The sequence below is a fragment of the Dasypus novemcinctus genome, chromosome 30 (assembly GCF_030445035.2).
Source record: "Dasypus novemcinctus isolate mDasNov1 chromosome 30, mDasNov1.1.hap2, whole genome shotgun sequence".
NCBI lineage: Eukaryota > Metazoa > Chordata > Mammalia > Cingulata > Dasypodidae > Dasypus > Dasypus novemcinctus.
Window position 1 is genome coordinate 9,169,281 of NC_080702.1, and position 23,134 is coordinate 9,192,414.

Consider the following 23,134-nt stretch of genomic DNA (forward strand, 5'->3'; position numbering starts at 1 on the left):
TATCAAGAAACCTTTAGAAGAGGCTTATTAAGGATGAATCATTTAATGAATGGTGACTCAATAAATAATATGGTTCTGTTCATAACCCTATCAATGGGATTCAGTAGAAGAGATTAAATTATAGCTTGAATTTCAGAGTCAGAACAATTTGAGTTGGAGTGCCCATTTGACCACATAAGAGCTGTGGGACTTGGCCAATTTGCACAACCATTACTTTATCTCTAAATTAGGCTATATACTAGGACCTGAAATGGAACAGACCCAATTAAAACAGATCAATATTCTAAGGATTTACTATTTTTAAAGCTTGGTGTTATGAAGTTTATTCTACTTAATAGTCATAGCCATACATTAGATGACTTATAAAAATTACTGAATTATTATAAAATTATTACAGTTTTTCTTTTGCAAAGATCAAAGTATTTTGGTCAGTTGCTCAGGACAGAAAGAGCAAACCCTAAGTTTCAGTGACATTGTTCTATCAACTATGGATTGTTGAGCCCTTCACTTCCCCTCTGTAAGCCTTGTTACACTCTGGGTTCATCTGTAGTGCTGCACTCCAACTCCAGTTCTGTATTATAAGTTACTGATTTTTTTTGCATTTCTCCCCTCACTAGGTTTTTGAGAACAGCAAGTACATTATGATTTACAGAAATCACAGTTTAAAATAAAACCTTTATATATAATTTTACAATGACTCCTAGCTTTCTTTCTAAGCCGAAATCTTTTCCATTCAAAAGTTCATGTAAATTATGTATTTCTCTCTAACTAGGTGCTTTTTCCCATTAAAAATTTATTGAAGTATATTAGTCACAGATGAACATACATAAACAATAAATGTATAGTATAACTTGTGAACTTACAAAGTAAGCATGCATAACATCATGCAGGGTGCCCATACATCACCCCACCATCAATAAATTGCATTGTTGTGAAACATTTGTAACAAATTATGAAAGAGCATCTTCAGTGTATTACTGTTATACTAACTATTGTACATAGCTTACATTTGGTGTATTTTTCCACCAAACCACCATATTTTTCATAAACCATACAATTTATTAAAGTGTACATTAACAGTGTATGGTATAATCACAGAGTTGTGCATTTATCACTTCAATTAATATTAGACCATTTCCATTACTCAAAAAAAAATCAACAAAAAACAGACCAGTATAATCCCCATATGCTAGCACTACTCATTATAAGTCCTATGATGTGCTTTCACCATTTTAATTCATTTCCCAATATTTACAAATTTTTAAACAAATTCTGCAAAGATTAAACTTCAGTTTTCCATGCTGTAACCCCATTCTATTTTCTGATGACATATTCAAGCTATTAACTTCATGATTTTGCTCATCATATTTAGTTCATAATGAAATCATGCAATATTTTTTTCTTTTGTTCTTGGCTTCCTTCACTCAACATAAAGTCCTGTAGGTTCATCCATATTGTCATGTTTCCAGACTTAATTACTTTTTACTGCTGAATAATATTCCATTGTGTGTATATACCACAGTTTGTTTATGTTTATCAGTTGATGAACATGGGGGCTGATTCCATCTTTTGGTAACTGTGAATAATGTCACTATGTACATCAGTGTGCAGATGTCTGTTCGTGTCACTGCTTTCCATTCTTCTGGGTTATATGCCTAGTAGTGATATTGCTGGGTCACATGGTAAATATCTAATTTCCTTAGGAACCACCAAAGAGACTTCCACTGTGACTGTACTATCCTACATTACCACTAACAGTGAGTAAGCATTCCTACCACTCTACATTCCTCTCCAACACCTTTAGATTCCTGTTTTGTTAATAGTGGCCATTCCAGAAGGTGTGAAATGAAATCTCATTGTAGCTTTGATTTGTATTTCCTTGATAGCCAGTGATGTTGAATGGCTTTTCATGTGTTTTTACACCATTTGTATTTTTTTTTAATAGAATAATGTCTATTCAGGTTTTTTGCCCATTTTTTAATTGGGTCATCTGCCTTTTTGTTGCTGCGTTGTAGGATCTCTTTATATAAAGGATATTAGACTCTTGCCTGATGTGATTTCCAAATATTTTCTCCCATTGAGTAGGCTGCCTTTTTACCCTATTCACAAAGTCTTTTTTTGGAGGAGAAGTGTTTAATTTTGAGGAGGTCCCATTTATCTATATTTTCCTTTTTTGCTTATGCTTTGGGAGTAAGGTTTAAGAGAACCCCACCTTCTACAGGATCTTATAGATGTTGCCCTACATTATCTTCTAGGAATTTTATTGTCTTGGCTTTTATGTTTAGGTCTTTGGTCCATTTGGAGTTGATTTTTGTATAGGGGGTGAGATAGGACTTGTCATTCATTGTTTGTTAATGGATATCCAGTTCTCCCAGCACCATTTATTGAAGAGATTGTTCTAATCCAGAAAAGGGGATTTTGCAGGTCATCAAAAATCATTTGACCTTAAAGGAAGGTCTATTTCTGAACTCTCAGTTTCATTCCATTGAATAATACATCTATCTTCATGCCAAAACCCTGCTGTTTTGACCACTGTATCTATGTAATACACTTCAAGATCAGAAGACATGAGTCTTCTGACTTTGCTCTTCTTTCAAGGATGTTTTTGTTCAGGATTCCTTTCCCTTTCAAATAAATCTGTAAGTGACTTTTCTATATCTGTAAAGTGAGTTGTTGGAATTTTGGTTGATAATGCATTGAATCTATAAATGAGTTTGGGTAGAATTGACATCTTCACAATGTTTAGTCTTCCAATGCATGGACACATAATACCCTTCCATTTGTTTGAGTCTTCTTTGATTTCTTTTAGCAGTGTTTTGTAGTTTTCTCAATAAAGATCCTTTACATTCTTGGTTAAATTAACTTCTAGATATTTGAAACTGTTTTTGTTATTGTAAATTCAATTTTTTCTTGATTTCCTCATCAACTTGCTCATTACTAGTACTTAGAAACATCATGTTGATTTTTCCTATTGATCTTTTATTCTGACACTTTGCTGAACTCATTTATTAGCTCTAATAGCTTTGTTGTAGAGATTTCAGAATTTTCTAAATATAAGATCATGTCATCTGGGAATAGAGAGAGTTTTACTCCCTCTTTTCCAATTTGGATGACTTTTCTTTCTTGTCTAATTGCTCTAGCTAGAACTTCTATCACAATTTTGAATAATATTCAAATACACAAATAATAATATTCAAATTCATAATACAATATTGAATAATAGTGGTGACAGTGGTCATCCTTGTCTTGTTCCTGAGAAAGAAAGCTTTCAACTTCTCCCCATTGAGTATGACGTTGACTGTGGTATATTCATCTATGTCCTTGGTTATGCCAGGAACTTTCCTTCTATAACTATCTTTTAAATTGTTTTTATTAAGAAAGAAAGCTGTATTTTGTCACATGACTTTTCTGTGTCAATTGAGATTATCGTTTTTCCCTCTTCAATTTGTTAATGTGATGTATTTGATCTTCTTTGGTTAAAGCACACTTGCATATGAGGAATAAAATCCACTTGATTGTGGAATATAGTTCTTTTGGATTCTATTTACAAGTATTTTGTTGAGAATTTTTACATTTATGCTCATTAGAGAGATTAGTCTGTAATTTTCTTTTATTGTAGTGTATTTATCTGACTTTGATATTAGAATGATGTTGGCTTCATAAAATGTGTTGGGTAATTTTCCCTCCTTTTCAAGATTTGGTGAAATTTAAGCAGAATTGGAATTAATTCTTCTCAGACAGATAGTTCAATTCACCTGTGAAGCATCTCGTCTTGGACTTTTCTTTGATGGGAGAATTTTGATAACATTTGATTCAATCTCTTTTTGATTGGTTTATTGTGTTCCTGTGTTTCTTGTAGAGTCAATGTATGTTGTCTGTGCATTTCTAGAAATTTGTCCATTGCATCTAGGTTGTCTAATTTCTTGGCATACAGTTGCTCATAATATCTATTTGTGGTCTTTTTTTTATAACTGTGGGGTCAGTCATATGCCCCCCCCCTTCATTCCTGATTTTATTTATTTACATCTTCTCTCTTTTTTCTTTGTTAGTATAGATATGGGTTTGTCAATTTTATTGATCTTTTCAAAGAACCAGTTTTTGATTTTGTTAAATTTTTCCTATTGTCTTTTTTTCTCTATTTTTGCTCTAATCTGTATTTTTTAACTTTCTGTTTGATTTGGGATTGGTTTGCTGTACTTTTTCTAGTTTCTCCATGTGTTCAGCTTGATTTTAAACTTTTCTTCTTTTTTAATATAGGCACTTAGTGCTATAAATTTGTCTTACTCCTGCCTTGGCTGTATCCCATAAGTTTGGATAAGCTGTGTTGTTATTTCATTCACCTTGAGATAGCTACTAATTTATCTTACAATTTCTTCTTTGACCCACTGGTTATTTAGGAGTGTGTTGATTAGCCTCCATGTATTTGCAAAATTTCCCCTTTCCCATCAATTATTGATATCCATTTTTATTCCACTATTATCATCGAAGGTGCTTTGTATAATTTCAAACTTATAAAATTTACTCAGAGCTATTTCGTGCCCAACATGTGGTGTACTCTGAAGAAAGATCCATGAGTACTTGCAAATAATTTTTAACCTGTTCATTTGGGGTGGAATGTTCTGTATATCTGTCTGGTCCAGCTCATTTATCACATTGTTCAAGTTCCCTGTTTCTTTGTTGATTATTCTATTGATGTGAGTGGCATGTTGAAATCTCCAAGTATTATTGTAGAGATGTCTATTTCTCCTTTCTGTTTTGCTAGAGTTTACCTCATGTATTTTGAGGAACGTAGGTTAGGTGCATAGATACTTATGAGTGTTACTCCTTCTTGTTGGATTGTCCCTTTTACTAATTTATAATGGCCTTTTGCATCTCTTGTCACCTTTTTAAATGTAAAATTTGTTTTGTCTGATACCAGTATAGCTACCCCTGTTCTCTTTTGGTTACTGTTTGTGTGAAACATCTTTTTCCAACCTTTCAGTCTATTTGTATCCTTAATCTACGGTGAGTCTCTGCAGACAGCATGTGGAATGCACTTGATTTTTTACCCATTCTGTCAGCCTGTGTCTTTTGATTGATGAGTATAATCCACTAACATTCAATGTTATTACTGGAAAGGAATTTTTTCAACAATTTTTATCCTTTGGCTTTCATATGTCATATCTTACTTTTGTCTGTCTTTTTACCCTTTTAGTTACCCTTTTAGATAGTCTTCACTTCTGCACTCTCCTCCAAGCCTCTGTCTCATCTTATCATTCCTGGCTGCAGAACTCCCTTTAGTGTTTCCCATAGAGTTAGATTATTGTTTACAAAGCTCTTAGTTTCTGTTTATCTGTGAATATTTTAAACTCACCTTGCTATTTGAAGGACAGGTTTGCCAGATAATGAATTCTTGGCTGGCAGTTTTTCTCTTTCATTATCTTAATTATATCATACCACTGCCTTCTTACCTCCATGATTTCTGAAGAGATATCCCCACAAAGTCTTACTGGACTTACTGGACCTTGTATGTGATGTTTGCTTATCCCTTGCTACTTTTGGAATTCTCTTTTTATCTTTTGCCATTTGGCATTCTGACTATTTTCTGCCTTGGTGTAGCTCTATTTGGGTTTATTCTAATTGGAGCACTCTGTGTGCCCTGGACACATATATACATATGTCTTTCATGAGACTTGTGAAATTTTCAGCCATTATTTCCTCAAATATTCTTTCTGCCCCTTTTCCCTTTTTTCTTTCTGGAACTCCTATGAGGTGTGTTAGGAACACTTCCTATTATCATTTAACTCCTTAAGCTCAAGTTTTTCCAGTCTTTTCTCTCTCTGTTTGTCTTCTGTTCAATTTATGCTGGTCTTTCCTATACATAGTTGATGCTTTTCTCTATGATTTCAAATCTGCTGCTTTGTGCCTCTATTGTATATTTAATCTCACTTATTTTATCTTTATTCCCATAAGCTCTCCTATATTTCTATCCAAGGCTACAAAAAAAATTTTTTTTTGCACTCATCCAGTGTTTTCAAAATGTCTTTTATTTCTTTAGCCATGTTGTCCTTCAACGCTATGATTTGATTTAGGATATTTGTATGAAACTCATTGATGAGTTGTTTCAAGTCCTGCATGTCATCTGGAGCTTTGCTTTGTTCCTTTGCTTTAGTCATATCTTCCCTTTTCTTAGTATTGCTTGTGATGTTTTGCTGATGATTAGGAATCTGATTATGATGCTGAGTTTACTCTGATGTTCAGTTTCTCTCTTGCCAAGAGATTTACTGTTAAGTAGCTGTGTGCTCCCACTGTTCTTTGATTCTTGGTTCAAATTCTTCTAGATATTTAGGACTACCCCTATTTCACTGCTCAAACCAGGGCTAAGGACTCAGTAATGGTGTGCAGGTCAGTTGCCAAGGGCCTTGGAGGGCGGCCTGTAAAAGCAGCTGATTGCTTCCTTTATGTTCTTAGTATTATTTTTCCCTCATTTTCATGCACTTTTCTGGTCTTTCAGCAGATGGCGCTCTTTGGCAGACCTCTTAGTTTAGACCCCAGATGCTAGGGTGAATGCATTCATTGAACCCCCCAGGGCTGACCTTGCAGAAACAATATTCTCAGGGCAGGCGAAGCTTTGCAAAAAAAAGTTTATCATAAGTTTTTCTCCTCCCTTGGCTGGCCTGTCCCTCTGCCTGCTCAGCAACCAGCCCAGGGCACTAAAGCAGGTGTTGGAGAAGACAAATTATCTTTAGCTCCCTGCTAGCTCCAGGGACAATTTCATGGCCCCACTGGTCTAAAAGTGTGCAATCCCTGGGATGAAGTACACCAAGTTCACTGACCAACATCGGAATTTTCTATAAACTGTGTCCCTCCATCTCCCCTTACTTGGAGAAGAGGAGCCCTGCAACCACCTCAGTCTGCTGTTTGCTCCGTGGGTGGGGGGTATGTGTACCAGCAGCTGCTGCTAAAGCTTTACTCTTGGGATTTTTCCAGCCAGCTGAGACTCCTTTCCTTTGCCCCTCTCTCTTCTGTGTTCACCTTCCCCTGGTTTCCTGAGTCCTAAAGCTGCCCTGCAGAGAGTCCTCTAGACATTTTTCTGGAAGAGAAGGGATTCCTCTGCCGCTCTCACTCTCCATTTCACTTGGGGTTTTAAGCATTCTCAGATTAACACATCAAAACTAAAATCACAAGCTCTCTAAGTTTCTGTTTACTATTCACTCTTTCTGATATCAGAATAAGGAAAACATTCATCTGTCACCTGTGACAGCATGTTTAACCTATTCCTCCCTCTCACTTGTTGTATGTAACCTCTCCACAATAAGGTCATTTTTTTTCTTTTTAGTTATGTCTCTAATATATCCACTTCTTTCCAGTTTGTTTCAAACACCTGTCATGTGGACTACTAGAGAGAGATAATTAATTAAATAATTAATCAAGCATACCCTTTATTCTTTCACACATTACCAGGTCCACATAATTTTAATACATCATGGAACTTCACTTGTCTTATTTTCTTCTTTACAAACTGGGTTCATTCATTTATTATTTTTTTTAAAGATTTTTTTTATTTTTTAACCCACACCCTTGTTTTTTTGTGCTTGTACTCTGCTCTGTTTCTACTCATTGTGTGCTCTCTGTGTCTGCTCATCTTTTAGGAGGCCCTGGGTCCTGAACCCAGGACCTCACATGTTGGAGGGAGGTTCCCAATCACTTGAGCCACATCTGCTCCATGCTTGTTGTCTCTCCCTGTGTCTCCTTGTTGCACCTCCTTGTTCCTTTATCTCATTGTGTAAGCTCAGTTTGCCAGCCCATTGCATCAGCTTGCTTTCCTGCTGGTCTTCTTTAGAATGCACTGGGAACCAAACCCAGGACACCCAGATGGGAAGCAGGTGCCCAACTGCTTGAGCCACATCCGTTCCTCCTGGGTTCATTTATTATCGATGCACTGATGATATGTATGTGAACAAATGGTAACCATGTCTTAACAGAGCTACAAGCTAATGACCTAGCTAAGTTTATTGGTAGATTTTTACTGTATGGTTATATTTATTATGAAAAAAATGAAAGTCAACAATAAGGGAAAATTCTCTCATTTCAGCAAATTGTCAGATATCTACCTTATTCTAACTAAAGATTGTTACATGTGATTTTAATTTTATTTTGATATTTGGTACTGAATTGACATTGACATTAGAGAAAGAAACATTACTTAAACAGTAAGCCTCATTTTGAAGGAGGAAAAAATTGTTTCTATTTGCTAATGACAAATATATTAATGTATGAATATGAATGGAAAAAATGTACAGGTGAGTTTTAAAGAGGTTGCCAGCTTATAGGATCCAAACGGTTTTTAGGTGGTATGATACATTTTAAGGGTAGGGACTAAATTTCCTTAAAAGTTATTAGAAGTGTCAGAGGATATATTCACACAATAAAGCAAGACATGGTTAGAAATGGAATGCTATCCCTTGTACTGAGAAAGTCACAAAAGTTTCTGAATTCCCAGTAAACTGAGAAATGGGAAAGCAAAAAAGATTTTTTCCCTTACGATGCAGATTTTAGAAAGTGCCAATAAGTATGAATAGATGATTATGGAACCATGTGAGAATAGAAATTCTATTTCAAATAACTCAATTTTTACAACTGAGATACTTTAATATAAGGAAAGAGGAATAGGAACAGAATTATTCATTTAACAACTGCTAAGAAATATAAAATGTACATTATAAAATAGTGAGAACAACATACAGTACTAGAATGCCTGACGTTTGCTGTTCAATTAAAATTCAGTCAGTAGCTTACTTGATATCCTGGGTCAGTTACTCAAGAAATTTATGCAAGAGACTACTTCGCTATAGACCACTCAATGATCATCTTTTTCTACTGCCTCATACAGACATTATCAAGGAATAATCAGAATGAATTTAATTTGCAATTGATTACAAGCATGCCAGGTTAATTTACTGATATCTTACCGCAAGATGGAAGGTTTCTTTTTTTTCCCCCATGGCCATGTCCCAGGATCCTCTATTATGGACATTTTAATGAGCTACATATTTCCCACAGAGAAAAGATAGTAATTCTCTTACCCATCTTGGGAGTGATGATGCCACATCAACAAACCCTTTTGTTCCTTTCTTTCTTTTTCCCCCTGTATAAGCCCCATGCCTATCAAGGAGTAAGTCACTGGGGTTTCACACTTTCAAATTCTTTTCCTTATGAGTGAAGGAACTGGCTCAGTATCTTCAAACACATTCCCAGCAAGCCCCAACATCTAGTTTGAAAGTCATTTGATTCTTTCCATTATGTGGAATTGGCATATCCATGTTGTACCCCTGGTTGCATGTACCAAAAACATTATCTCTTGGGGCTTAGCTAAGATGGTTTTACTTTCTGTGTCCAAGTTTTTTATGAAATTTTAATGTATCAGGACATGATCTGTGGAACATATGATATAGGCTTATAGGAATTGCATAGTTTAGGATTGTTCCTGTTTAGAGAGATATTTCTTCTTTATTTATTTTCTTTTGTTACAGTTATTAGATCTGAAGTGAGATGCTCCCAGGGTCCACAGGATGGAGGAATAAAATATGGATTACAGTGGACTTACTGATATTCTACTATGGAAGTTCTGTGACTAGTAATGGAAGAAACTGTAGCACTGATGTGGAGAAAGTGGCCATGGTAGTTGGTGAGGGCAGGAAGAGGGAAGAAGAGTTGTGCTGTGGGGGCATTTTTGGGACTTGGAGTTGCCCTAAATGATATTGTAGGGACAAATGCTGGACATTATATTCTCCCATAACCCACTGAATGTACTGGGGGAGAGTGTAAACTAAAATGTAAACAATTATCCATGTGGTGCAGCAGTGCTACAAAATGTATTCAACAAATGCAATGAATGTGCCACACACACACACACAATAAATAAAATAGAGAAGTTATAGAAATATTGCATTCACTCAACCAATATCTCTTTCTCCTTAAAAACAAACAAAATGAATTTTTAGAATTCATTTCAAACTTTTCTGTGTTCAGTCACATAGGATATTTGTAATGAGTAATGAAGATATTTTATGTCTTCGAAAAATGTTTTTACTAAATAAGTTCAAGTTAAATGGTATGTAGGTGTGGAATTAATTATTTTCCTTGTATTCTGTCATGGAAAAAGCCTGAATAATCCTATTGCTCTCTTAGTTTGCCAATGAATGTTTACTCTGAAGACTTTAATGATTCGCAGTGAATGGGGATATGTTCATCAGGGAAATAATTGTGTGTGGAATATTAAGCCAGATACTTGGGAGCTCAACAACAGGAGAGGACATCGGGTAGGGTCTGACTTGCAGGGGCAAAGGGAAGACTAATAATAGTTAATTTTGTATAAAATTCACCAGAAGAAAATCAACTTTTAAAGGAAATATTTACTTTTGGAATATAAATGAAATCTTTGAAGCTTTCTACTTGGAGACAGTGGGGGGTGGGGAATGAAAAAGCTAATGATGAGGAAATTGCAGTGTATTTCCATTTTTGGAATGACAAATTTGAGATGCAGTTGATGACAAGTTGTCACAGTTATAAGTGCCCCTTACTCACATTAATGCTAAGAAGAAGAATAGAACCACATGTGCTATGGCACTTACTATTAATGGAGGATTAGAAATTTGAGAGAGATTTATGCAGAGGGTGAGGATGAGATCACAGGTAGGGGGGTTAGGGTTATAAATTCAGGAAATTTTACTAAGTCATCTCACTGAACATTTAACAGGGTTGAGCAGGAATATTATATGTTCCATGGATCTAGCACAGGATTTCTCTATCAGTGTTGCTAGTTCTACTTAAGGCATCACTACGGACCCTTGAAGAGTACATGGTGATATGCCTTGTCCTGATGAGTCTATGAAGAAGTACGAGGTGCTGGCAATTACTATCCCCACATCATTTCAGGTATTCATAAGGTGAGGCTCACCCAGAAGTATTAATAATAAGATAGATACAGTGGGAAGTTAGCAAAGTTAACTTTCATTTAATACTAGGAGAGCCAATCATATCTCTTGGGTTTGAAAAGACCTGGCTCTCCTTACTTCATTACTATATTTGTGAACTGAATTTAGTGAATAAAATGGAGATATGGGGATCTACAAAGGTCAGAGGGAAGAAAGAAGATTTATCAAGAAAACGTCATGCCTAGGACTGGAGTTATCACAGAAGATCCATTTAAATAAAGAGGGTCTCTAATGTTATAGCTACTGTTGTTCAATGTTATTCAAATTAATTAAAATATTATTTTCAAAATAATTTAAATGAAGATATTCTGCTGAAATTCAAAATATATGTATTTTGGAATTTCATTCCAACATAAAGTAATTGGAATTGCATTGGAAATAAGTTAAATATGAATTATCATTATCAGAAATTACATTTAGGAGAATTCAAAAGTTTTGCTTTCAACCATATTTTTAGGCATCTCTTTATTCATTCATTGGACATTGATATCAACTATCTAATAGTTGGCTTGAGCTGTTTCAGACTGTCTTGGGAAAAGCAAAGAGGTATAAAATGAGGGATATAACTTGTACAGACTGCTAAATGGATTTTTGAGAGAGCACCATGAGCTTGGTTGCTGTGAAATCACCAGCTATTGTGAAGAAACAGACATAAAACTTAATCAAATCAAATATTTAAAAACAAAAGTTTTGGGAGTGTATCATATTAATGAACTATTTTATTTTTCAGCAGGATTGAGGGAAGGCTTCTTAGTAGTATTAGATTAGAAGAAAGGACTGCAGCTTCTATAATATTCTATAATTAATAGCTTGCTGGGTAGTGCCATTTCATATCACACATGGTTTCTTCATTTGTAAGTGAAAATCCTTTCACTTGCTTGCTTCCTTTACCTGGAAGCACATTTTGCATTCACACTCTGAATGATGGTTGGAATGCAAATGATTCCAGGAAAAGAAATTTAACTACATAGGGATATAAAAATACCAGATACCATTTCATTTCCTAAAATTCAAAGGGTCTTTAGTCACTGAAAAAGAAAGCAGGAAAAACCAACAAAAACAAATTAAAAAAACAAGCACCCTTAGCCTCAGCAGAATTGCAGGTCTTACTCTCCGGTTTGTTGGACTTGCACAGGTCAGCTAACAGGGAGGTGAAGATGGTCAACCACCACATCTGAGAACCAAGAGTGCCTACAACTCCAAGCAGGAGAATCACATCCATCAATCATGTGGGATCTAAGCCCCCTCTCAATATAGAGGTGGAGTGGACATCACCATCCCAGGGTCCACAGGATGGAGGAATAAAATATGGATTAGAATGAACTTACTGGTGTTCTGCTATAAAACTATTGTTACTAGTAATGGAAGAAGCAATAGCATTGATCTGGAGAAGGTGGCCACGGTAGTTACTGAAGGCAGGGAGAGGGAAGAAGAGATGTGATGTGGGGGCATTTTTGGGACTGGGAGTTGTCTTAAATGATATTGCAGGGACAGGTGCTGGACATTATATATCCTGCCATAACCCATTGAATGCACTGGGGGAGAGTGTAAACTACAATGTGAACTACAATCCATGCGGTGCAGCAGTGCTCCCCAAAATGCATTCACTAAATGCAATGGATGTGCCACAATGATGAAAGAGGTTGTTGATGTGGGAGGAGTGGGGGTGAGGGGTGTGGGTTATGTGGGAACCTCCTATAATTTTCAATGTAACATTTTTTTGTGATCTATGTACCTTTAAAAAAAGACAATTCAATAAAAAATTAAAAAATAGAAAATAAGACAAGCACTAGGGGAAGGAAGAGGAAATATAGATAATGTGTAGAATGAAAATCAATTTTGTCATGGATTCAGAAGAAATGCATCCAAGCTTTCTATTTCTCAGTAAACACATGCCTTTGAGCAGGTCATATAAGCTCTCAGGAGTTGTTTTTTAGTTAATAATAGTTGCATCAAATTTAATTCAACCATGTAATCTTAGAAATATTTCCCACAATTCTTGATTATGAGAGATATTTTTCCATAATAGAAACTTTCTTAAAATACCAGTTTTTCATTGGAATTCTTTGAATTTCCTCCTTCCTATAACTAGAAAAATCTGTTAATATAAAGGGGTAACTTTGATGGATTGGAAAGAAGCAATGGTCTCAAAGGTTTCTCATAGCACATGATGGGGTTTGTTAATATGCCCATTGTTCTTTATTTTGAAGAACATTAGAAGAAAACTAAAAGTGAAATGGGTAGACTGCACACATTAGGAAAATGGATAGAGGCATGTTATTAGCTCTAAGGACATATACTTACACCAGTTTAACATAGGGCACTTTTATGAGAGGTGACATTGTTACTCACTTGACCTTGTATACTATGTCATCTTTCTCAGCTATGCCTTAGCATTCTGCAAACTATTTTGCAAATGAGGATTTTGAGGAGTGTCAGTGAAAGCAGCCTGACAGGTTTCATCTGTTGGGGTTTTCTGATCCTCCTCAGTTACAGAAGGTTCTATTTATAGTTATTTTGGTTATTTACTAACCATTTTGGGTAACACTACCATCATACCAATTTCTCACCTGGAGCCCAAACTTCACATGCCATGTATTACTTCCTTTCTCATCTCTCCTTCCTAGACCTATGCTTCTCCTCCCTGTGATTCCCCAGCTCCTGGTAAACTTGTGGGATTCCCCTGACATCCATTACCTATGGTGGCTTCATTGTTCAACTCTATGCCTCCCATGCACTGGGTGCCACAGGGTGTGTTTTGATCACGGTGATACCCTACAATTGCTAGGTTGCTCTCTGCTGTCCCCTCCATTATGCTGTCTTTATGCATCCCTGTTTCTGGATGGCTCTGGCTTCTATGGTGTGGCTCAGTGGGTTGGCCACCAGCCTGATACAGTGTGCTCTTACTCTTCAGCTGCCCTTCTGTGGTCATTGCCAAGTGGACCATTTCATCTGTGAGGTCTGTGTGCTCATCAAGTTGGCTTGCATGGATGCCAGTTTCAATAAGGTTGAGGATTTTGTGGCTAGTGTCCTCTTCCTTGTAGTGCCTGTCTCCTTCATCTTATGATGTCTCTTATGCCTACATTGCCCAAGCTGTCTTGAAGATCAAGTCAACCACTGGGAGACAGAAGGCATTTGGGACCTGCTCTTCCCACCTGTTGGTGGTCATCTTCAGTGGAACTTCATCTTCATATATCTGCAGCCATCCAAGAGTAAATACAAAGACCAGGGTAAATTTGTTTCCCTCCTCTACACTGTGGTGACCCCTATGTTGAACCCTCTTATTTATACTCTGAGCAACAAAGAGTTTAAAGGGAGTCTTAAGAAAGTTCTAGGGAATTCTTTGTATAAATTTTACATGATTCTCAAAGAATTCCTAAAAGTGATAATATGATGAAGACCTTCCAGAAGTACCACACTTTGGCCATTTTATTCCATTTTCTTTTAATTAGTTGCTTGCTCAATTTCCAACATTCTAAAAATACTATGGAATATATGCACCTGGTCCTGACTTTCCTATGACCCAGCAGCAGCATATGGTGAAATGTTTACTCAATCTGTTTCAGTCTTTTCTTCAGACTGTATTATTTAAGTAGCAAATATGAGATTCCTTTTATACAGTAAACCCTTTACAAGATTAAGATGAACATGCAAACATTTAAAGCATCCATAAGGCCATTTGTCCTGTCCATCGTTCGTTTATAACCATGCAGTAGTTCAGTCTTGCAGCCTCCCCATAGCTATAGATGTGCAAGTAGCTAATTCTATCCAAAGTTTCAGCTGGATGTAGTTAGCATGGCTGCATCTTTTTTTTTTTTAAGTTTTTTTAAAAAAAGATTTATTTATTTATTTATTTCTCTACCCCCCGCCCCCAGTTGTCTGTTCTCTGTGTCCATTTGCTGCGTGTTCCTTGGTGACCACTTCTATCCATACCAGCAGCACGGGAATCTGTGTTTCTTTTTGTTGCATCATCTTGTTGTGTCAATTCTCCATGTGTGCAGCACCATTTCTGGGCAGGCTGAACTTTCTTTCGCGCTGGGTCACTCTCCTTATGGGGCACTTCTTGTGTGTGGGGCTCCCCTATGCGGGGACACGCCTCCATGGCATGGCACTCCTTGCGTGCATCAGCACTGTGCATGGGCCAGCTCCACACGGGTCAAGGGGGCCAGGGATTTGAACTGTGGACCTCCCATGTGGTAGATGGATGCCCTAACCACTGGGTCAAGTTCGCTTTGCAGGATGGCTGCATCTTAAACAAACTATCATGAAGAAAAAGAAGTTTTATTTCACCCTGTATTCCATCCACTTAGAACCTGGTAGAGATGTGTAGAGGGGCAAAAACACCATGAGAAGTAAAGCCATACATTAAAAATGGTAACAAAGCTTCTGGAGGGAGCCCAGTTCTCTAACTGTATAGTTGTATATATAGTTGAATCAATGAACCAGTTCTAATCACCTAACTATGAATTCTATTTCCTGAGATGAATCAGCTCTATTGTATTTTGTGTCCTGAAAACACATATAATTAATATTTATTATTGCTATTATAACCTATATTTTGTATATAAAACATATTCTCTTCATTTTGAATTTTATTTTCTGGATAAAATCTCAATCAAAGATTTTCCCCTTTTTACTATTAAATGCTGATTATCATTTCTCATGATTTTACTCTAAGTAGTCTTTTCATGTGCATTCCTTTTATGATAGTGAAGAACTTTTGTATATTCATTTTGGGAAATTTTTGCAAATATATGAGTCTACATTCTACTTTTTTGCATGATAGCAAGAACTGGGTTATATAGACTATTGTAGGCAACAATGGTGGGTTCAAACATCCACCAAAATAAAGAAACATTTTAGTGAGGTGAGAAAGAATTTTCTCCTCTCACTAGAGTGGGAAGGTCTTGCTGGCCCAAGTTCATTAATCATTTCATTAAAAAGTAAGCAAGCCAAGGAATGACTGACCCATCACTTAGGACTTGTAAGAAGCAGAGAAAGTTGTTGTCCCAGAGATACCAGAAAGATGTGGAAATTTAAGTCAACCTAAGAAGAGTTTTTAAGAATCATATATGTAGAGAGATTAGCATGTTTTATAGCTGAAGTAAACTAAAAATTATGGAAATATTAAAAAAACAAAATAAAAGGTAGCACGGCTAGACAAAAGATTTATAATTCAGATGAGAAGACAGAAAACGATCTGAATTGTTAAGTAATGAAGGGTCCTATATGCCAGACAAGGAGTTGGATCAATACGAAATGGGAAGCAGAGGGAAACGGACTTTGGCCCAGTGGTTAGGGCGTCTGTCTACCATATGGGAGGTCCGCGGTTCAAACCCCGGGCCTCCTTGACCCATGTGGAGCTGGCCATGCGCAGTGCTGATGCGCGCAAGGAGTGCCGTGCCACCCAAGGGTGTCCCCCGCGTGGGGGAGCCCCACGTATAAGGAGTGCGCCCGTGAGGAAAGCCACCCAGTGTGAAAAGAAAGAGCAGCCTGCCCAGGAATGGCGCGGCCCACACTTCCCGTGCCGCTGACGACAACAGAAGTGGACAAAGAAACAAGACGCAGCAAATAGACACCAAGAACAGACAACCAGGGGAGGGGGGGAAATTAAATAAATAAAATAAATCTTTAAAAAAAAAAAAAAGAAATGGGAAGCAGAAATCTTGGGGTAATTAAGTAGATTTGTATTTTAGAAGCCTGAGCTAGGTTAATGTTTTCATTCATCAAACCTGCCCTTCCTGTCACTGTCTGGGCAGGGGACAGTAGCTGAGTAACTTCCTTTCCCTAGCATCACTAGATTACCCACATCTGATGTCAGGCCCAAACTTTGGGAAATTAATTGGCATGAGGGTTGCTGATAAATGATTTCCCTATTTCTCTTGGATGCATGTTGTGAAGAAAGAAGAGGGAATACTTTGAGGACAATCCATCAATTATGAAAATACATGTTTGTTAAAAATGTCAAATGCCAAATTCCTTGAAGGAATTTTTAAAAATGCTCTATGGTGATTTTTATTCCCAATCAATATTACCACAAACCACTCTGTTGTATCTCATATTAGGGAATGTATTAGTCAGCCAAAGGGGTGCTGATGCGAAGTACCCGAAATCTGTTGGCTTTCATAAAGGGTATTTATTTAGGGTAAAAGCTCACAGTCATAAGGCCCTAAAGAGTCCAACTCAAGGTACCATAAGAGGTACTTTCTCACCCAAAGTCATTTGCCACATACTGAAGCAAGGTGGTGAGTGATGTCTGTGAGGGTTGAGCCTTCCTTCTTCCTCATCAGACTCTGATCCCAACTTCTTTCTTTCTCAGCCATAGGCTGATATAAGCCTCATCTCTCCCTCTGGGCTTGTTTCTTTCCCAATCGCAGGTGCTCTAGTCTCTTCACAAGGTCAGCTGCAGACTATCAGGCTCATCTTTCTTCCTGGAGCCTCTGCCTGTCTATTGCACTGTCTCTCTTCCTCTGTCATGTCTTTTTCTATGTGTCTGCCCACCAAGTAGGTGGGGATTCGACACCCTACTGACATGACTGAATCAAGCCCTAACTTTAATTTAATCAAGTAAGTGTAACCTTTTACAGTTTACAAACATAAACTGTATCTCTTTTTGAAATTCATAAATAATATCAAAATGCTACAGGCAGTATAAAAATAACAAACAGGCTATGTCTTCAGAACTGAGAAATTTCAAGGATGGCTAAACCAATATAGGGGTTATGTAAGGACCTGGATATTGAAGGAGGTATAGAATTTAGACTTATAAAAAGTCTCTTATTTCAACATGTCAGCTAATGTTGATGTAGTGAAAAGAACAACTGACTCAGAAAAGATGCCTTGGGTTTTAATCCTAATACTTCTTATAACAAGTACAAATCCCTACACTTATTTTTGACTCATTTTAATCTTTATTTAATGAGAGAACTGCATCAGAATATAAGATATCTTCTTTCTGCTTAAAACTTGCAACTACCATTGGAGATGTGAGAATTGTTGAGAAATATTATGTGTTATTTGTAATTTTTGGGACATCTTATGAAGGATAAAAATGATAAACTTATCTATGGCCACATTGATGAAGGGTCTAAGTTTCTACCTTGCAGAAATTGGGCTGATGGTGATGCCATTTACTTTAGAAGAAACGTAACAGTGAAAGCAAGGGCTTAGATTTGAACAAAGTTCATTTGGGGTGCTTCTTCAAGTGGAGATGACCGTCTGAAAGTTGAATATGAGGATATGGTCCTCACTAGATTAATCTACTCATAATAAATGCAGTTATTAGCAGATGAGTTCACTTACGGAGAAATTAAATTGTGATGAGATATGAGGATGCTGAATTGATATTTGCATAATCCAACATTTAAATGTTTGGAGAAGAAGAATAAGATTACAAAAGAGCCAGTAAATCTAAACATACCTTTAGATGATTTTACTGTGAAATTTCTTTGCACTAAGAAACAAAAACATGGCTGGTTATAGGAAGTTATATGATGTAGATAATCCAAGTTGCAGAAGGAAGGATTAGCTTTAAAGGGGATGAGGGAGAGGTTCTTTTTTGTAGCTGAAGGGAAGGAGGAAGATGGCAACACAGACAAATTGTTTATTTTTTATGTTGGGAAGTCTGATGGCTTCCTTTTCAAAGTAGGAATTTCCAGAATAATACTGTATCAAAAAGAGAATACTCCACATTAGGGAAATATGCATATCCATTCTCCCTCATTGATCCCCTTGGGTTAGTTACTTCCTCTGCTAATTGCCTGCTGGGGACACAGTTTACCCCAGAAGATTTAGTAAATGTGAATAAACATGAGCTTGCCATAAAAGGATCCTGCCCTCTTTGGATCCCCCTCTCTCCCAAATCTCCTTATGACTAAAACAGTTTCTTCAACCTTTGCTCTGGCGAGAAACATGAGTCTTCAACAGACATTGTCCTAACACTAAGTTGCCTGGTGGGTCAGGACCAGGTTTGACACAGAAACAAAAAGCTAAGAAAATGCTCTATAATGAGCTTTCTGAAGATGTGGAAAATATCAACACATTTATATAGCCTTGGTAGTAAGACTTCAGCGGTGCTCACAGATGTACTCAGCAAATGCAATGAATGTCTCCTGATGATGGAGGAGGTTGTTGTTATGGGGGAAGGAGTGGGGTGAGGGGGGTGGGGGTATATGGGGACCTCATATTTTTTTAATGTAACATTAAAAAATAAAGACAAAAAATAAAAATAAAATAAAATAAAAAGTGGATATTTAGATAAATACCTAGAAATATACCTTTGTTTACCACGGAAAATATTTCCCTTCAAAATAAAAAAAGAAGTAAACACCATATTCATCGTTTTAACCAAAATCGGCATATAAAATCTAATACATTTAGGTTTCATTCTAGGTGCAAATGAGAATAGGAAATCTTCCCCATCTTGCCACCGCTGCACACACACATTTAGATTCTCTTTATGTACTGCTGCAACAGGTATAAAATAGTTATTGATCTAATAGTCCATCTGGAGATAGAAAACAAAATTGAACAGGTACATAACAAATAATATAAATTTTAAAAAAGAAAAGTTAAAAATTGATGTTCTAAGGCTGAACAAAAGTAAATAATTTTCAAATCAGTTTTGAAAATAACAGATGAGAAATAAATTATTTTGAAATGTGGAGACGAAAGAAGGTTTTCTGGATGAAACTAATACAAAGCCTTTTAAAAATGGATAATATTGGGATGGAATAGGGTAGGAGAAGATCACTTTTACTTGTAATGACTGGAAGAAAAGGAAACGAGTTTGAGGAAGGAAGATGTATAAAATTCAACATATATCATACATGTTCATACAATGATAGAAGGGTTATCAAAAATGAAAGTTTTAAAAGTATATTTTGAATCAATGTTATTTAAACCAACTGGTTTCAAGTCATTCATATTCATCATAAAACAAAAATATATTAAACAGAATACACAACTTAACAAAAGTTACAAGTAAATTCTCCTTAGAAATATATCATTTGTTTTAAAATATATATTTTAATATATATTTATATATTTAGAAATATATCATTTGTTTTAAAAAGATTATTGATGAATCCTTTTAAACTTCTAAAGTTCAACATGACAATAATTTTAAGCTACAATGACAAATGCGTATTTGAAAGGTGAAGCACATTTAAAGTCATTTGGTCTATTAGGAGAACTGACTATTGGATGATTCACTTGTCTTTTTTTTTTTGTCTTTATTTTTTGAATGTTACATTAAAAAAGTATGAGGTCCCCATTTACACGCCACTCCCCTCACCCCACTCCTCCCCCCATGACAACAACCTCCTCCATCATCATGAGACATTCACTGCATTTGGTGAACACATCTCTGAGCACCGCTGCACCTCATGGTCAATGGTTCACATCATAGCCCACACTCTCCCACAGTCCACCCAGTGGGCCATGGGAGAACATACAATGTCTGGTAACTGTCGCTGCAGTACCACCCAGGGCAACTCCAACTCCCCAAAATGCCCCCACATCACATCTCTTCCTCCCACTCCCTACCCCCAGCAGCCACCATGGCCACTTTCTCCACACCAATGCCACATTTTCTTCGATTACTAATCACAATAGGTCATGAATAGAGTATCAGTAAGTCCACTCTACCCCATACTCTATTCCTCCATCCTGTGGACCTTAGAATGGTTGTGTCCACTCCATATCTATATCAAGAGGGGGCTTAGATTCCATATGATGCTGGATGCAATTCTCCTGCTTTCAGTTCTAGGCACTCTTGGCTCCCTGGTGTGGTGGTTGACCTTCTTCACCTCCATGTTAGCTGAGTGGGGTAAGTCCAATAAAGCAGAGTGTAGGGGTTGCAATATGTTGCGGCTCAGGACCTGGTTATCACATGGACAGTCCAGAGATTCAGGTCCCCTGGGTATACATTAAACCCAGCACCAACTACAGTTCTGGTAAAAGTAACAGGAGAGGCTTATGGGCAGAGATCACATCTGAGTCCAGCTCCATCACACAGAAACACAAACTCCTAAGTGGGGCCAACTGAGATGGCACTGAACTCCATCTGCCATGATCATAGAACCTGTGGGTCTCTGTAGCCCTCAGAAGAACCAATACCTGGGGTTGTATCTACTTTGTCTCTGGGATTCTGCTCAGGTGTGCATAAGGGCAACCCCTCTAATAACCTCCTGGCTCTTTTTGGAGACTCATAGCCATATAAACTCATTTGTCCTTTCCATTTCCCCCTTTTATGCAGGTCAAGAAGCATTTTTAACTCCTGGTATTATATGTAGACTGAAATATTCTGCTGGTCCAAGTTGACCCTATTATTCAAGTCATTTTCTAGTTACATCATCAGCTGGTACTTGGTAGTAATCCCTCAGCACCAGGGAGGCTCATCCCCGGGAGTTATGTCCCATGCTAGGGGGAAAGCCACACATTTACATGGCTTTGAGGCTGGCCACATTTGAGCTACACGGAGGCTCTCAGGAAGTAACTCTTAGGCACCCTGCAGCTCTAGGCCTTGTTCTTATTTCAGGTGCACAGGCTCACAAGCATAGTCATTAGTATGAAGGGCTCATTGCTGGACCTTCCTTCTATTTTGGTCTTTGCCATTGGACTTGGGAAATGTTGCTGTTCCTTTAGGGACTGAGATAGAGCTCCCCTGGCTAGGAACTTAGCACTACCTCACTTTAACAGGCTTTAATAATGAGTTCCCAGAAAACACTGGAATTGAAATTATTCATGATTTTCTAAGAAGAGGCATTAGACTTGATGGTATATGGACCACAGCAAGGGCAAAATGAGTAGTTTAGACAAATAGGTCGCCATGATCTCTCCGTTCTTACATTTTCTGATTCTCAGGTAAACTGTTCCAAACTTCTTAATTTTCTCTTAGCAGTTGATGTTCCCCCTAGAGGTATGGGAAGGGCCAATGATAGCTCCCCGGTGGGTTTCATCCTCCTGGGCTTCTCAGACCGCCCTCACCTAGAGGCTGTGCTCTCTGTAGTTATCCTTTTCTTCTCTCTCCTGACACTTGAGGGAAACTTCATCATCATCATCATCTCACACCTGGATCCTCTTATCCACACCCCCATGTACTTTTTCCTAAGAAACCTCTCCTTCCTGGACCTCTGCTTCACCATTAGCCATGCCCCTAAAACCCTAGTTAAGCAGGGAGGACCAGAGAAGACCATCACTTATGGAGGTTGTGTGGTCCAGCTCTACACCTCTCTAGCCCTGGGCTCTACAGAGTGCATCCTTTTGGCTGTGATGGCCTTTGATCGCTTTGTTGCTGTCTGCAAACACTTACCCTATATAGTCTTCATGAACATGTGGCTATGCCAGCAGCTGGCATCTATCTCCTGGAAAAGTGTTCTGGCCAATTCTTTAATCCATGCTACCTTCATCTTGCAGTTGCCTCTATGGCAACCACAGGTTGGATAATATCTTTGGGAAGTATCAGCTCTCCTTAAATTGGCTGTGTGAACACCACCATTAATGAATTGGTGCTTTTTGTCATTAGTGCCCTGTTCCTCCTAATCCTTCCAGCACTCATCCTTATCTCCTATGGCTTCATAACCCAAGCTGTTCTGAGGGTCAAAACAGTGGAGGCAAGATATAAAGCCTGCAGCACCTGCTCCTCCCACCTCATTGTGATGACCATTTTTTATGGCACCATCATCTATATGTATCTCCAGCCAAGTGGCAGTTATAGCCAGAACCAAGGCAAATTTATCTCCCTTTTCTACACCACGGTGACTCTCACCTTAAATCCTATCATCTGTATTCTAAGGAACAGGGATGTGAAGGAGGCTCTGAAGAAACTTCTTTCAGGAAAACTGTGTTCCCTCTGGATGTGATACACATGGAAGGGGTTACAAGTCATGTGGTTTTTATCCAACTTTTATTTAGACAAATTCATAGTTCTTAATTTTACAGCAATTGAATTAGTGCTCCCTTATTTTATCTCATAAGGGCTTTCCCCCTCTTATCTGTAAATAGGTAAATTGTATATAGGCTTATTTAAGTCAGTGTTCGAGACACAGAAAAGAGACCATGGTTATGTTATGATACTTGCCAGCAAACTTTTATTTCTGCCACTTATTTTCCAATGGTTAAAAAAGTCAAATAGTTGCCAACTGTTTGCCTAGGTA

The 23,134-nt window shown here is 37.4% G+C and overlaps 1 pseudogene; it reads left to right on the plus strand.

Moving 5' to 3' along the window:
• The first annotated feature begins 21,899 nt into the window (after positions 1–21,899).
• Positions 21,900–22,840, plus strand: LOC131276655 (olfactory receptor 2G3-like; annotated as a pseudogene).
• Positions 22,841–23,134: the final 294 nt, after the last annotated feature.